At 38.6% G+C, this 16,604-nt stretch overlaps 1 protein-coding gene and 1 long non-coding RNA gene across 2 annotated transcripts in view; one reads left to right on the top strand and one right to left on the bottom strand.

Moving 5' to 3' along the window:
• The window catches only part of LOC123875091, a 62,986-nt gene extending 51,829 nt beyond the window's left edge, over positions 1–11,157 (top strand). The window contains exon 3 of the long non-coding RNA XR_006798068.1: positions 11,102–11,157. This is a non-coding gene — a long non-coding RNA (uncharacterized LOC123875091). The remainder of the gene's footprint in view (positions 1–11,101) is intronic.
• LOC123875037 (protein pellino) overlaps positions 1–16,604 on the bottom strand; it is an 89,842-nt gene that overhangs the window by 53,430 nt on the left and 19,808 nt on the right. The window lies entirely within an intron of this gene.

Genomic DNA, 16,604 nt, shown 5'->3' with positions numbered 1-16,604 from the left:
AGTGCCTGTTCTAATCTAACCTAACCAAACTTTAGATTTTGGCGCCCTTCTTCTTCCTCTGGGATTTTACCATTACATCGAATGAGGTTCAGAACGAAATCTAAGGTTAGGTTAGATCATAAATCAACCAAGTAGGTACTTACCTACCTACATGGTTGCTTATCAAAATAATGTAGTACAAGTAATCATAGTTAGTTCACTATAGTCTTAAGACTTAAAAGGTTGAAAGGCTATTCATTCAAAGAAATAATGTTTTATTGAGTACGTAGGTAGTTAGTTTACATTACAAAATTACAGGCCGTGGGTTTATAATAATACACACTACCATTAATAACTCAGACGAATGCAATAACCCTTCAAAGAACAAGAGAATTTCACTTAGATAAAAATAAAAATGGATCCATGATAGCGTTGGTGTAAAGTCTTGGACACATATAACGCGCGACGGCGTCGTGTAGGTACTTATTCCTAGCACCAAAGCAGATTATTGTTAGTCGTGTCTAAAATGGGTAATATTCCCGAAAAAACTACACACGTTCATTTTGACATTCATTTACTTATTATTGTAAACATTTTATAACTGCCTACATATGTATATTTTTCCATACTGCTGGTCTGTGTTGAAGTAAATTGTAGACCATTTGATTTGATTTTATACTTAGTTTTCTTTAGTTTGCTTAAAAGATAGACATATCGCTCAAACATCCTCACAGAAACGCGTAAACGACACGATTTGTATGGCGCTTTTGACCTGGAGTCAGGGTTTTCATTCGTATCATGATTTCATTGTCAGTGTTGGGTAACAAACTCGCATGCGTATATAATTCACCTCTTACACATTTTAGCGAAATTTCTTTACCTTTTAAGCAAACTAAGGAAAACTAAAGCCTAGTTACTATAAGGCCACCGCGCGTCGCACTGTCTGTCCAGGCCCTAATAACGCCCGCCCACCATCCCACTTCCGCTCCAAGTTACAATGAGCGCGGGTCAAGACTAAGATCTTTATGGAAACTGGTTTGAGACAGCTCTGGGTCAAGATTCGAGATTAGTAATGTAAATTATTATGACCAGTGGGGAAACCGGTTGGGTCAGATGCAGCGGAGTACGACGAAAAACTACTTCAACGAGGCTATGGCAACATGCGTAAATTTAGTTTTCAGTGTTCTCTGTTTGGATTGTATCTAAGTAGGAATGATATTTTAGTAACTATTGAAGTCTGGAGCTCCAAACTATTTTATAGACAGAATGCTCTGATATTTTTCGTAAACATCTATAATTTTGGCCAATAGATAGTGAGACGGTTAGTGCAGCGAAATGGATGAAACCTCGTTTTTAGCCAAACTGAAGTCCAGCCCTTTATGATAGTTAAGGTTTACGCGCGACGACGACAAACGCTAAGTGACGCGAGATTGTATGCCAAGTAAAGCCCGGTATCCACCTAAGCGGAGAGAGGAGATGCGTTCAGTGGATCAATCAGATTCATAATAGATGACGCGAAAATATTATCACGTCATCTTTTAATAATCTGATTTGACTGTACATATTCCTCTCCTCCCCGCTTAGGAGGACAGGACAGGACAGGCCTTAGGCGTGACGCTGTTGGCCTACTTCAATTGCTCTTTATACATTTCTTGCATACAAATCAGTGAGCAAGTGTTGCTCACTGATTTGGTTTAAGTTTAGTGGTAAAAATCCAACATGCATGTAAAATATACCATACCATAAGCTGTTATAAATTGTACAAACGATAGAACATGTCGGGCAGTAGGTAAGTATTGAATAATTGCGCACAATTCAGTATACTAGCCATATCACACGCACTCGTTAGTCGTGACTCTTAACCCATGGGTTAACCAATTTGACCCATCGATAACTATAAATATATTAATAGTAACAGATGTGATAGACTCTTGCGATTTAAATGTCTGGAAAAATTGCACTTACAATTACGCGATGATTCTGATCTGCAATAAACATCTACGTTGGTACGTACCTAAATCTTATATAGATACCTCCTCTACTAGTTAATTTCCGCGTCTTTGTTCCCGTTAATTTAGGTTTTTTAAAATCCCCTGGAAACGCTTGATTTTTCGGAATAATCCATCTCTATCTCTGTACGAAATTTCATTCCTTTTTTTTTTAATTATATAGACTAGCGCTTGGCTGCAATCAGACCTGCTAGCAAGTGATGATGCAGCCTAAGATGGGGCGGGCTTGCCTAGAAGTTGCATATTCACTCTTGACTTGAAGGTACCCATATTATAGGTGGAAGGGAAAACTGACGCCGGAAGGGCGTTCCATATCCTAGCGGTTCGAATTAGGAAAGAGGAAGCAAATTTTCAAAAGGGAATTCCGTAAAAAGGTGACAGACAGAAAGACAGACAGGAAACAAGATAGATTGACGCCATGGTATTCAAGTAGAGAATCTGCTTTAACAATGAAAAAAATGCGAAAGCAGTAACTTCAAAAGAGACAAGCGGCCTATTTTGAAGTTGATTTCTCCTTGGAACATTCTGGAGATTTTTTTAAATTCCATTACAAGTTAGCCCGTGACTGCGATTTCATCTGATGGTAAGTGATGATGCAATCGAAGGTGGTAGCCGTCTAACTAGGAAGATGAAATACTTCAAGCAGCTAGTTGCCCTGACTTCCACTTCATGCGTCTCCGTCGTTCGAAGGTTGGCATCCAGTTTTCTATGCTTAGACCTCTCGCGAGGCTGACAGTTTTCTATTACCATCCCATGTCGAATACATCATAATCGCTGGTTTTTCCCCAGGACATGTTAAGTCAATGCCGTCCATAAAAAAACGAGGTGAAAACTAAGCCCCTATTATCCAGGTTGCAAAATGCAATTTGTTCTCGTAATCCTTCGTACTTTAAGTGGTTTATCGATCGTAAACGCGATAAGCTATCGGTCTGTCCATACTGCACTCAGTTTACAATGCAGAACTGGGTCACCCAAGCACTAAATACATGTCATATCCACTTATGTACTCATCACTTAAGTAGAGATTGGCATTAATAACTTAGTTGTGTTTGCGACCGGTTACCTTGAAAGAACCAAACAAAGGAACGAAGGTATTCTTTGCAATATTCTTGTTGCTAAGTAACTACACCACGTAGTGGTAAAGAAAAGTGATGTAAGATGTCTTACTTCACTTTATAATATGACTTAAATGACTTATGCATCATCATCTAAATATATAAAAGTTTGAAAAGCTTACAGACTGACTGATCTATCAATGCACAGCTCAAACTACTGGACTTCTACATTGCTGCTTCACTGAGAGATATAAAAGTAATATTTCGTAGCAAACCTTCAATAGATTAAAAATAAATGTGCGTTTTTCGGGATTGACAAGTTCCGACTTATATTGTTAACTAGCTGATGCCCGCAGCTTCGCCCGCGTGGATTGGTCAGATCCCCTGCAGCATCAGGATTGAGGAGTTGGACTCCAAATTTTTTATGAAACAATGTCGCAAAGTTCCTCTATCGATTAAAAAAGAAATGACGCAAATCGGTTCAGAAATCTCGGAGATTTCGGTGTACATAGGTAGAAAAACACAACTCCCTTTTTGAAAGTCGGTTAAAAAAGTAGCCTATTTTACGCCCTGGTCAATCCTCTACTTGCCTGTGAAAGTCCCGTCAAAATCGGTTCAGCCGTTCCAAAGATTAGCCTTTTCAAACAGACAGACAGACAGACAGACAGACAAAAATTTTAAAAACGTGTGATTCAGTTATGGTATCGTTCAAATAACCATATGAGCTTAATATGAGGTAGTTATTTCGAAATTACAGACAGACACTCCAATTTTATTTATTAGTATAGATGACCACCGCAACAATTTGAGCTGGTAAGAATCCCGTATAATCAGCTATCTGCTTCAGGAAGTCAAGTCTAGATTCTCATTCGTAACAACAAAATGTGGTAACAAACCGCAGTCCGTGGTCGTTGAAGCTTTTCTGTTATGCTTGATTGACTAAAAATGATCTCCGCTTTATCATTGGTTAATAATAAAATTGTAATACCCGATCGCTGGAAATTGGAAGTAATGGAAGTTCAAAAACCGGCCGCCCTTCCCCATTTCTCTGGCATGAATCAACGAAATTGCCTTTAATTACCGACTATACCGAGATGGCCGTAATAATATTATGGAGGAGCAATATTTCTGATTATATCTGTCTGTAAATCATAATGTACCATGTAATGAAGGTTCGTATGTACCTACTCTTAGATGATGGAGAAGTTAGTTAGTAGATAGAACTTGAATCTAAGTAACTGCATCGCCACGTGCCAACATTGATTTTTAGCTCATGAAAAAACATTATACAACAACAATTTCAACATGGCGTAAGTATTCGATTTTTCCCTACGATAAATTTGGACGACAGTAGATTTTATATTTCAAGTTCATAATATGCGCATTTCCACATGCGTAATCAATAATAAAAGTGCAACTGGGCGATTTCTATGTACATTAAAATGTAGTTTGAAATTTTTTATTGGAGGAAACATTATTATTGATATCCCAAAACAGTATTATTTTAACTTTTTATCTGTATGTCTGTATGTGCGTGATGTGCGTCTATTAGTAACAGGTACGATTGAAGTAAAACAAATTGGTATCTAAGCTCAGTGCAATTCAGTACATTACACGAGGTTTATACGTATAAGTATATTATTATATCTTGTAATATACATTCATATTTATCAATGGAATAGGTAAGCCCATAAGGGCGAAGCCGGGGCGGGTCAACAAGTAACTAAATATACTTACTTAATAGTTGTGATGTAGTTTAAATGTTAATAGGAATTACGCAACCTCTGATCACAGCATACCGTGATCATAGCAATTGACTGCATTTACGTGTCTGGTTATAATTGCATCGTACTTGCCTCTAGTCTCGGCTTTGTCTGCTGCCACTTCTGTTTAAGATTATTTAAGTATGTCTATAACACGGAACTGTTAGGTGATCTACAATCTATAGTACGCGACAGGCCGAAATGGCAATCGGGGTATGATGCGGGGGACGCCCCGTGCACAGTCAGCCGCGCTATCCCGAGCCGGGTTAGTGCGGGTGTGCGGGACGTCCCCACCCCGATTGCCATCTCGACTTGTCGCGTACTATAGATATCCACAGATAAAGACATCCCGGGTTAACGTCTAACCGTCAGTTAAGACACGGGCTACAAGTTTTTTGAAAAAAAATTATATGGCAGAGCAGTCTTTTCTTTTCAAATTTATTACTTGTCTTTCAAGGCTCCCTACTCAACATTGCTCGAAGTATTTATTATTTATCATCAATCAAATAAATGAGCCATAAAGTATGTAGAGCGACCATAATATATTATACTACAAATAATAATCGGTTCATTGAAAACTAATCTACTTCACTGGAACTGTTGACTAAATAGAACTGTTCTTAATACTCTTATTTAATCACGTTAAGTTAGTTCTTGGCGATTCATCTAAATATCAATGAATGAAAGAACTAGTTATGTACGAACTTTACTACGAGACCACGAGTATGTTATCAGATCACAGACATTAAAAAAAATTGCGTCAAGTGTTTTGAACTTCCAAGAAATGCTACGAACTGTGAATCAGTAGCTAACCTACCTACCTACTTACTACGTCATCAAATTACACGATACAGCGATGCTAGTAAGACTAAAGATAACTAGTAGTTATAATCACAGATTTAATAGGATGATTAGCAAATACTGAAAAAATAACTACGTTACTTAAGTAATGGCAAATAAAAACAAAGAATTTCCTAACAAAAACAACATAGCTGTTATGCTGTTATCAACTTATCACCTATTGTTACCAAACAGGGCAAAGGCTGTAACATAATATTATTTATCGATAAAATTAGTAGTAAGTACATTACATACAACATTTCTTGACAACCTATTTCAGTGTTTGGCAAGTAAATCCATACTATTCACATTCATATTCATACTTAAAATTATAAATGCGAAAGTGTGTCTAATTAATTATCAGTTTAGCCCATCCGTTCAACAGATTTTGATGAAAGGCAAAGTTAGCTTACACCCCGGTAATGGACACAGGCTACTTTGGCCCGGAAAATTAAAGATTTAAAAAAAACGTGAATCCACGTAGACGAAGTCGCGGATATCATTTAGTTAATTCATTATTAAACTATCAAATGAAGTTTTTTTAAATTTTAAAATTATTCCTCGGAAAATCCAAAATACTTCGGAGTAGTCAAATAAGTAACATATTTTTGTCACATACCTTAATAGTACGTGACAAGTTGAAATGGCAATCGGGGAGGGAACGGCCCGCACACCCGCACAGCCCCCGCGCTACCGCTGCGGGCGAGCGCGGGTGACGTGCTAGTGTGCGTGCCGCCCCCCTCATACCCCGATTGCCATCTCAACCTGTCGCGGACTATAATTACCCACAATAATTAATGTACTGTGCCTAATAATAAAATGCGGTACCAAGTCGATTATTCGATATCGATATTTTTAGTATGCACGCACGAACAAGTGAGAACGGCACATATAGAAATGAAGATAAGGCTTCATTGCGTCCGGTCTGTCGGAATCGCCCAGGTACGGTTGTGGGAACAGCGGAAGCTTGCGCGAAATCACACCTACACGACGGAATTCCTTTGACTCATCGTCATCATGACGTCGAAAATGCCCACTTATCGTATCGCACATTGTTCGTCCTAACAAAGGCAATATTAGTAGTAAATAGTAATGGAACAGTAAGATAAGGTTGAAATAAAATATATTTAAAAGAAAAAGGTGGCTGACTGACTGGCTGACTCACTGACTGACTGGTCTATCAACGCAGTTTTAATTATTGGACGTATCGGCCTGTAATTTGGCATGCAGCTATTATAACGTTTTCTACGTAAAATATGAAATAAATATTTAAATTGGTGTAGTCCACACGTGACGCGGACGAAGTCGTGGGCATAAGCTAGTATGTTTATAATTATACTGTGGGGTCAAGGAGTAATTTGAGGATAAATCTTAATATCTTCAAGGCAAGAGCGGATAGGCATCTTCTAGGCAAGTGTGCTCTAACCTTCTCTAACTCTAACCAGACCTCATCATAATTTTTTACGAACCCGAAGGTTCCATTCGAAGGTTAGGAACCCGAAGGTTACGGTTACCATTAGTACCTGAAGGGTGCTAATGGAACCCTATTACCAAGACTCCGCTGTCCGTGCGTCCGTCCGTCTGTCTGTCAGCGGGCTGTAACTCGTAAACCGTTATAGGTGGATAGTTAAAATTTTCACAGAATGTGTAAAAACAAATACTAAAAAATTTAAAATGACCGCCATGCAAAAAAGTGTTATTTCTTATACAATGGTACGGAACCCTTTATGTGCAAGTTCGAGTCTCACTTGACCGATTTTTAATAAAGCATGCAGCAATTATTGTCGTCGAGCCTATCTTTTACTAGCAGGAGGTACCTACTTAAATCAACTAGGCAGTAAGAACTTATGTTAATAATAATTATCTCTAACATAATTTTTATGGGAACTGTCTTAAACATGACATAACTTTGAAGAATTTAGTGTAAGTTAATATGTTAAATAAGACTACGATAACAAACGTAACTTCAAAAATACAATGCAAATGGTTGCGTAACCCACAATCCCTTGTTCTTGTACTTTCCCCGTTCGCACGGTCACGATCTTGGGGCAATTCGTCTAGCCTCACTTTCTATCTAAATTGTGGAGTAGTAACTAGTTACTAGAGCCATTCGCTTAGAAGTAAGGCAACGTTTAGAGCCTATGTTATCGAAAAAACGGCTTATTCCGTTTATCCACCCTAAAACCTGCACCCTGCGGTGTATACTCGGAAACGTGTCTCCATTTGTCCACCCCAGATTAAACAAGAATATACAAATTCGCCACCCCGGGGTGGATAGACGAACACACGTCTTCAAACACCCTAGGGTGCCTATTTTAGGGTGCATAAAAGGAATAAGCTGAGAAACTTACTCGGCTATAAAGACTATACACCATCTTGCAGTGCCAGATCTCTTTTCTTAAAGGCCGGTTTACACTTTGCGAAGTGTGAAGTGATAAGTGTTAAGCGTTAACTTTACGCGATAAGTCTCAAGTGTTAAGTAGTCTTTTCTATCTCCGTTTACACAGTGTTTAGGAAGAAGCTCAAAGTAGTGGTACTGTCCGTTGTGCATAGTGTCTCTAGAAATGGAAGATGAACAGCGCTTAATATTGAGACAAATAATTAAGGAGATTGTATCTGTTGTGGTATCTGATATAGAAAATGAACTCAATTTTGAAATCAATAGCGCACTTTACATTGTATAGACATTCATACTTTATGTATTCTTGTACGAATTTTAAAGTATGTTGTTCCGTCCACTTCATTTTCGCTTTGAACTTGACACTGCGCACTTAACACCGTGTTTACACACTGATTAGTACAGGCGAACTGCGAGAGAGGGAGTGGAACAGTACAAGGGGGGAGGTCACTTAACAGCAAAAATAGACCTTGATTCTATTCACTCGCACTAATCAATAAGCACTAATCGCACTTAACACTTAACACTAATCACTTCACGCTTCCGTTCACACCTTGATTACTAAACACCTGCACTAATCACCTGCAGTGTTAACTTAACAAAGTGTAAACCGGCCATAAGGTGCACTAAACGGGTCTAGCCACGAAATTCTTTAATTTGGTTTTTCGCAATTTGTAAACTAATACGACAAAGTAGGGTTATCGCATTCTAATAGCGCCAATAGCAGTATAATCTCCACAGGTTTATATAAAAATGTGTACTTGAAAGTGTTCAGTTTACGACATTAGTTAAAATAATGAGTTTGACGTGAGTTACTCACAAATTAGTCGATACTCTGACTAATTTCTTAAACTGGACACTTTCAAGTAGAGACTTAAGACTTATTCCGTCTCTTCGAACTTCCGGTACCTCTTACCAAAACCTGTATGGCAACTAAAGCCTTTCCAATTATTCGTTAAGACGCGTTCTTCTTGGGAAAAAATACCTACGCTACAAGCCTAGATAGGGACTAGGGATTGCAATGCTGGATCCGCAATCCAGCAATCCAGCTGGATCCAGCACGTTTTTGGTGCTTGCTGGATCCAGCATCTGACGCTGGATCCAGCGGTGCGGATCCGCAATCAACTTAAAACAAGTAAATTACTTTTTTTTCGCGCATAAACCACAGAATGTCTTTCAGAAAAGTAAATAAAACTGTAACATATTTGATTGGCTTTTCAAGTCTGAAATTATATGATAATAACTTCAACTTCTGTTAAGATTTTATAAGTGGGAAGTGGGATAGGCTACGCAATTTTATTTCGAAAATAAGTGAGACTGAGAAACTGTGAGCCCTACAAAGTTAGTAAAATAGTACCTAAATGAATAGCTATTTCAGATTAATGATGTGTATAATCCCTTATAAAATCCCTTATGAATAGCTACTGTAAAAAAAAGCACGGTACGTTTTTAAGTCCAACGTTTTCGTTCTGGAAATTCTTTTGACCTACAGAACAAACCCTGTGGATGGTCGGAGACCCTAGTTGACAGTGAAGAATTAAAGATGATCGTGGAAGAGGATCTTGCTGCTGGTATCAAACACTACAGCTTTCTTAGATCTGGCCAGATGATAACGACAGGTCTTTACTGTCAACAATTGCAAACCACGCTGGAAAAGCTAGCCGTTTACTGAGTGAGAGAGATTGGTCAATTGCTCTAGCACACTGCTGTTTCAGGATAACGCTAAACCTCATACTTCACGACAGATGATTGCTAAGGAGCTATGACTGGAAACACACACCATACTCCCCGAACATTGCTCCAACAAATACTTTTTTCGGAATTTAGACTGTCTTGCAAGAAAAAAATATAATTTCAATTCAGTCCAAAGATTTTATTGCCTTGAAAGATTTTATTGATTCTCGCTCCCACAATTTTTTCAGCAATGGAATCAATGAATTACCTATAAAATGGCGAAAGTGTGTATATAAATAATTAATGGTATATACTTCGATTGATTAAATACAACAGGTACCTAATTTCCTTTAAAAAGTTTTTGTTTTTTTTTCATATAAATGCTTTTTTCATAGGTAAAGACCTCATATTATAGCTACAAACAAATATAGGTAGTTAGTTATTAAAGTTTCAACAGTTACAACGTAAAAAAATGTTGCATTTCTTTGAGAAATCGATAAATGCTGGATCCGCGCTGGATCCAGTTGGATTTGCTTCGATCCAGCAAAAATCCAGCTGGATTGAAAATGCCGCTGGATTGCAATCCCTAATAGGGACGTTTTCCCCTACACCGCATAACTAACGGGTTTTACCAAACACATGAGTACGCACTGTACCTATTCTAATTACTTGGAGCTACTTATTTACACAACGTCCAGGCGGTAAAATCCCGGGTTTAATTGCTGTCCATGAAATAAATAAATTTTGATAAGCAGAGCTCACTTCACTATTTTTTGGGAAATGTGCATCCTACCCTTAGGATTACGCTGACCAAACATGACTAAGTTTAACGGTTAAAATATATATATTTTTAAATTCAATTAAGCTTTTATAAGAACTTTTAAATCGTCAAATGCATCTACCACTGGTTTGGAATAGTTCGGTGTACAGTGTACAGCGGATGTGAAGCGGCGCGGCGGGCGTCCAGTAAACTTGACGGTATACGGTATGGCTATCGTCAAGATTAGCGTCAAGCCCTCTGCATACTTGACAGTAAACTTGATCGCGTATGGCCAGCGTTACAATTTGTTAGGATTTCTCTTGTAGTTAAAGTAAATGTAAACTATGCCACTACCGGCGTAATCAAGTACAGGAACGCGGCCTCTCCAAATAAAACAATATCCGCCGTTTTTGTCCATTAGCCATCGTCTTCATCGTATATATATTTTACATTTATATATTTTAATGTTTTTCACATCATCATGATCAACCCATCTCCGGCCTACTAACTGACCACGGGTCTCTTCTCAGAATGAGAAGGTTGAAGGTTCTATTATAAACCAAACTATGCTCGACACCAGAAATTTAAAATTCCTTTCTTAGAGGATAAATTCATCATAATAGCAATCTGCATGCCAAATTTCAGCCCGATCCGTCCGGTAGTTTGAGCTGTTGATGGATCAGTCAGTCAGTCAGTCAGCTTTTCCTTTATCGATATATATTTACTGAGTTAATTTGGCGATTTATACTTACATTAAAAAGTTTTCACTTACAAAGATATTTTTTTTACCTTTATCTTATGTATTTCTATATCACCGAAATCTTACACAAGGAAATCGTTGTAAAAGTGGGGCAAATAGCGCTTGTTTATGAGTAACAGTACTATAAAGTCAAAAATTAAAACCGCAATGTAGATCCGCTAACTTAATTAACATACGGCAATGCCTTGCAAAGAATCCTTTTTTCATATGTACAAACAACTAGTTAAATAACTTAGCAATTTTAACCTATTCAAGTTTTTATCTTAATTATGAGTAAATAGATCATTATGGGCATAAACTAACGGTGCACTATGGTTAACGACATAGTTAATTATTTAACAAATTAATTTCCTAGATAAGTACAACAGTTTTTGATATTTAACTTCGTAACGAACTAGGAACAAGGATCGTGGATTGGATATTGAAATCTATATTATACTAAATATTATAAAGAGCTAAAGTTTGTAATTTTTTTTTTAAAGATTATTAGCCATGCTTATCACGACCTCGCCTTTCTTCTCCAATTAAACGTAAAGCTTGTGCCAGGAGCGGGTACGACAATAGTGCAACGGGTAAGGTTTGAACCGCCGACCACTCAGAATTTAGTCCGCTCCTCAACCGTTGAGCTATCGAGGCAATCTAGTTTGTTTGTAGGGGGTAAAGGTGCCCACGCACTCGAACTAAACTGCGCTCGCGGCAGCGCGCTGCACGATATTCTCTCCAGCCGCGACGCGCGGCAGTGACGAGCTACGCGGTACGCGTTGCAGTTCGAGTGCGTGGGCACCTTAATGGAGACCACGTAGCAGCAAGCGCAAAGTGGGATGACCTTCAACCCTGCCCTGAAGAAGATAGCGGGAAGTGGGTGGATGAGGAAGGCGGATGATCGTGTGCGGTGGCGCGATCTTGGGAAGGCTTATGTCCAGCAGTGGACGCAAACAGGCTGATTGATTTAGGTACCTATTATAATATAAACATACAGCAATAGATATTATTGGTTGTGCAACGGAAACCTAGTAGTAAACGCAAAATATGGTTTAAAAACTATATCTACAGGAACGGTCGCCTTCCTTCGTCTGAGCTAATTCCTTCCTGGATTCATAGATGACGCTAGGGGTTAAGCTTAGGCTAAAATCCGCGCCTGCGCACTGCCGCGCATAACCATCGACGCGACGCCATATTTGAACGCGAGAAGTCATTGCGACGAGCTCCTGTAAGAAAAAAATTCCCATACGCGCGCGCACGCCGATTTTCTGGCCGCATACAACCCGAAACCGCCACAGCATCCCTGGAGCAGATTCCGGAGCCAGGAAGAGTTGCAGAGACCAAAGGTTAGTGACCTTTCTTGCTGGATCTGTTTTTAGGCCATATTTTGATGTTGATCTAGGTTTTAGGTTGCACATATCGCTACCGCAAACGCTCCCGGATCCTTGGCTTCACGCTGAGCTTCCATTTTATGGTCCATTCGAACCTAGGATATTGTTCTAGTACGCATATTTATCGCGATTTTACGTAATTTACTCGTAAAATTGTAGTCGTAAGATAATCGACAACGCGTTGTGTAAGTTATTCACAAGTTCATAATATATTTAAAATTAACGCATTTAATAAATATTTCGATAATATATCTTAATATTTACTCAATTTACGTAAATTACTCGTAAAATTGCCATCGTAAGTTACTCGACACGCGTTATTTTCTGTTCTTTGTACGCCGCCATCTTGGTTTAAGATACTCGCTAACAGTTTAATTGTTAACTATTTTTGTTATTTTGTGCCGTTAAAATGGAGAAATTAACGTCTAAATTAAATATTCTTACTTCCAAAAAAGAAAACATCTTTCAAAGAATGAATAGATTGTACGATATGTCTAAAAGTATTACAACTTTTGAAACGCGAAAAAATGAAAGGTTTATGAGTGAGTCAGAAACGGTTGATGACCTACGAACAAAGTTCGAGTCAATATTAGATGAAATAAATACTATTTCGCTACAATTAGACCCACCAATGCAGCCTAATTATCAGCCTCTTGATGCTTTTGAAGATTTATATGCACCTGTTAAGAGAATTCGTAATAAAATCTTGTCAAATTGCAATAATTCCACATCTACAAGCAACAATGATAGCCAATTACAGCCACAAATAAAGTTACCGCCTATAAATATTCCCAGTTTTGACGGAAAAAATGAAAACTGGCCCTTATTTTATGAGTCGTTTAAGGCTAATATTCATAATAATAGTAATTTAACGGATTCGCAGCGAGTTCAATATTTAATTAGTAAATTGTCACACGGTGCGTTATATTTCACGGCAGGTATTGTACCTACAGGAGAAACTTATCATATTATATGGGATAGTTTAGTCAAAAAATTCCAAGATAAAAGAGCATTAGGCACGCACTACCTAAATAACATTTTTGAATTAAAAAACTGTTCAAATACCGCTAATAGTTTGAATACATTCATTGAGAAATTCTCCGCATCTATCGCTGCTTTAAAGCAGTTAGAGATTCCAGACCTTACGGATTTTATATTTTTATATTTCGCTTTAAAAAAAATAGACACGCAAACAATACAAAATTTTGAAATGTCATTGCAATCAAACGATTCTAAGATCCCGTCGTACACGCAACTCATTGAGTTTATTCAACTTCAAGTTAAAATACTCGAACGCTCAAATAAACCTACCAATTTTAATAATAGATCGGACAAATCTCGAGGTACCTACAAGTCATTCATTGCATGTGATACAAACGAGCCTACCGCTTCTGCGCGCAGCGAATGTGTATTGTGTAGTAGTAAGACCCACAAACATCTATATCAGTGCAATAAGTTTATGGAGATGGAATCGCCGCAAGCAAGATTCGACTTTATTAAATCTAAGAACGCGTGCGTAAATTGCTTGTCGCTATTGCATACTCTAAGTAAGTGTAAATCTCGATCATCTTGTGTCAGGTGTCTTCCAGCTAAGAAGAAACACCATTCCAGCTTGTGTAGAATTAATAATGACATAATAAATAAAAAATCATCGTCCGACCGCACGTTCACGAGCGTTTCGCCCGCTGTAGCCGTGGACGCAACGCCCGCGTCCGCGCCAGCGCCCGCGCCGCTGACTAGTGTACAGTCGCTCACTACGTCTTTACCTACGCATGCTTCAAGCGCTTTATTATCCACTGCACAAGTATACGCGAAGCATTATAACAGTAACAAAAAACTTATGATACGCTGTTTATTGGATACGGGCTCACAAAACAACATTATCAGTTATAAATGTTGTAAATTGCTTAATTTACCTATTACTCCCGTTTTTAACTCATGTATTAAAGGTATAGGTTTAAAATCGCAACCAATACATGGCTATGTTTATTTGAACATCGAATCGCGCGTGTACCCTGCTAATAAATATTATATCAAGGCTTTAGTTTTAGATTGTCTTACCGATAATTTGCCATCGCACTTTATTGAAAATTGTGATACAAATCATATTAAAGACTTACCTCTCGCAGACTTGAAATGGAATATACCTGGTGACATTGACGTCATTTTAGGCGCTCAATTATTTCCGCACATCTACTTAGGTGATAAAATTGTAACCAACAGTACCGCACCGGCAGCTTTATTAACGACTTTAGGATACGTTTTAATGGGTGATTATACGCCTCGTGATCGCGAATCTAATGAGTATTCATTCACCGCGCTCGCATTGGAAGATTTAGAACAAAATCTCCAAAAATTTTGGGAACTAGAACAAATTAATGAAAAAACGCACCTCAGCCCCGCCGAGACTGAATGCGAGAACTTATACCGCGCTTCAGTTTCTCGGGATGAGAGTGGCCGATATTCGGTCGGTTTACCCTTTTCTCAAAACGCATCCGAACTAGGCAACTCGCGTTGCGTCGCTCACCGCCGCTTGCTTGCTCTAGAGCGTAAGTTTAAGACTGACCCTTCGTTACGTCATGATTATAATCAAATCATCATGGAATACATTCAACGAGGTTATTTATCTGAGGTCTCGGACAATAACAATGCCGATGAGGGCTATTATATTCCGCACCACGCTGTTATTCGCCCCGAAAAAAGTTCGAGTCGCGTTCGAATCGTCACGGATGCCTCCGCGAAAACCGCAGATAGGAACCTATCGTTAAATGATGTACTCCATACTGGACCTAACTTACAGGCGGATTTGTTTTTACTTTTGTTAAATTTTCGATTATTTCCAGTCGCCATGACTGCAGATATAAAGCAGATGTACTTGCAAATTGAGATTTTGCCGCGAGATCGTAAATACTTAAAGATCCTTTTTAGATTTGACGAAAATGAAGAAATACGCACCTTTCAGTTTAACCGCGTCCCGTTTGGACTAAAGTCCAGTCCGTATTTAGCCATGCGTTCGGTGCGACAACTATGCCAGGACGAAGGTAATCGTTTCACGGAGGCAGCAAAAATAGCTGAGTCTCAATTATACATGGATGACCTTGTGCATTCGGCTACTAACGATCAAACCGCTAAAACCTTGTCGCAAGAATTGATTAATTTGTTCAAATCGGGTTCATTTGAGTTGATCAAATGGTCAAGTAACTCGTCAACTCTTTTATGTAGTCTGCCAGACACGCATCGCGCTTCGGTGAACTTTACCGATAGTAACAATACCACTAAGGTTTTAGGTCTGTCTTGGGATCCCAGTGAAGATGTCTTTCGCATGACCATTTCTAAGATCGACAACAAATGCACGAAACGCACAATTTTATCTCTCGTTGCTAGATTGTTCGATGTTTTAGGATTAGTCGCGCCAGTTATTCTTTATGCTAAACTGTTGATCAAAGAACTCTGGCTCCAACGGATCGATTGGGATGAAATTCCTTCTGAAGATATAATCAAAAGATACTCTGATTTGGTCCACGATTTTTCAATTCTTCCAAGTTTAAAAATACCACGTCATACAGGTATTACTAAAGGATGCAAAATAAATATAGTCGCCTTCAGTGATGCTAGTTTAAATGGCTATGGTTGTGTGATTTATATACATGTTACTGATGCTCTCGGTAATATACGCGTTAACTTGTTGTGCTCAAAATCGAAAGTTTCGCCTACCAAAGTAACGACCCTCGCTAGATTGGAGTTATGCGCCGCGCTTTTAATGTCAAAGTTAGTTAAAGTCGTAAGAGATACCTATTCTTCCCGCATTCCTATTGAAGGAATTTATGCGTTCTCCGATTCCACAGTAGCGCTGTCATGGATAAAATCGTCACCTCATAGGTGGAATACTTTCGTTAGCAACCGCGTCGCACAGTGTCGAGAAAATCTTAACCCACAGCATTTTTATCATGTTGCGGGAATCGAGAATCCGAGTGACTGCTTATCACGTGGTGT

This window comes from Maniola jurtina, chromosome 19 (genome assembly GCF_905333055.1).
Source record: "Maniola jurtina chromosome 19, ilManJurt1.1, whole genome shotgun sequence".
In the NCBI taxonomy this organism is placed as follows: domain Eukaryota; kingdom Metazoa; phylum Arthropoda; class Insecta; order Lepidoptera; family Nymphalidae; genus Maniola; species Maniola jurtina.
Note: the sequence above shows the minus strand (reverse complement) of the source record. Positions and strands in the feature narration are given on the sequence as shown.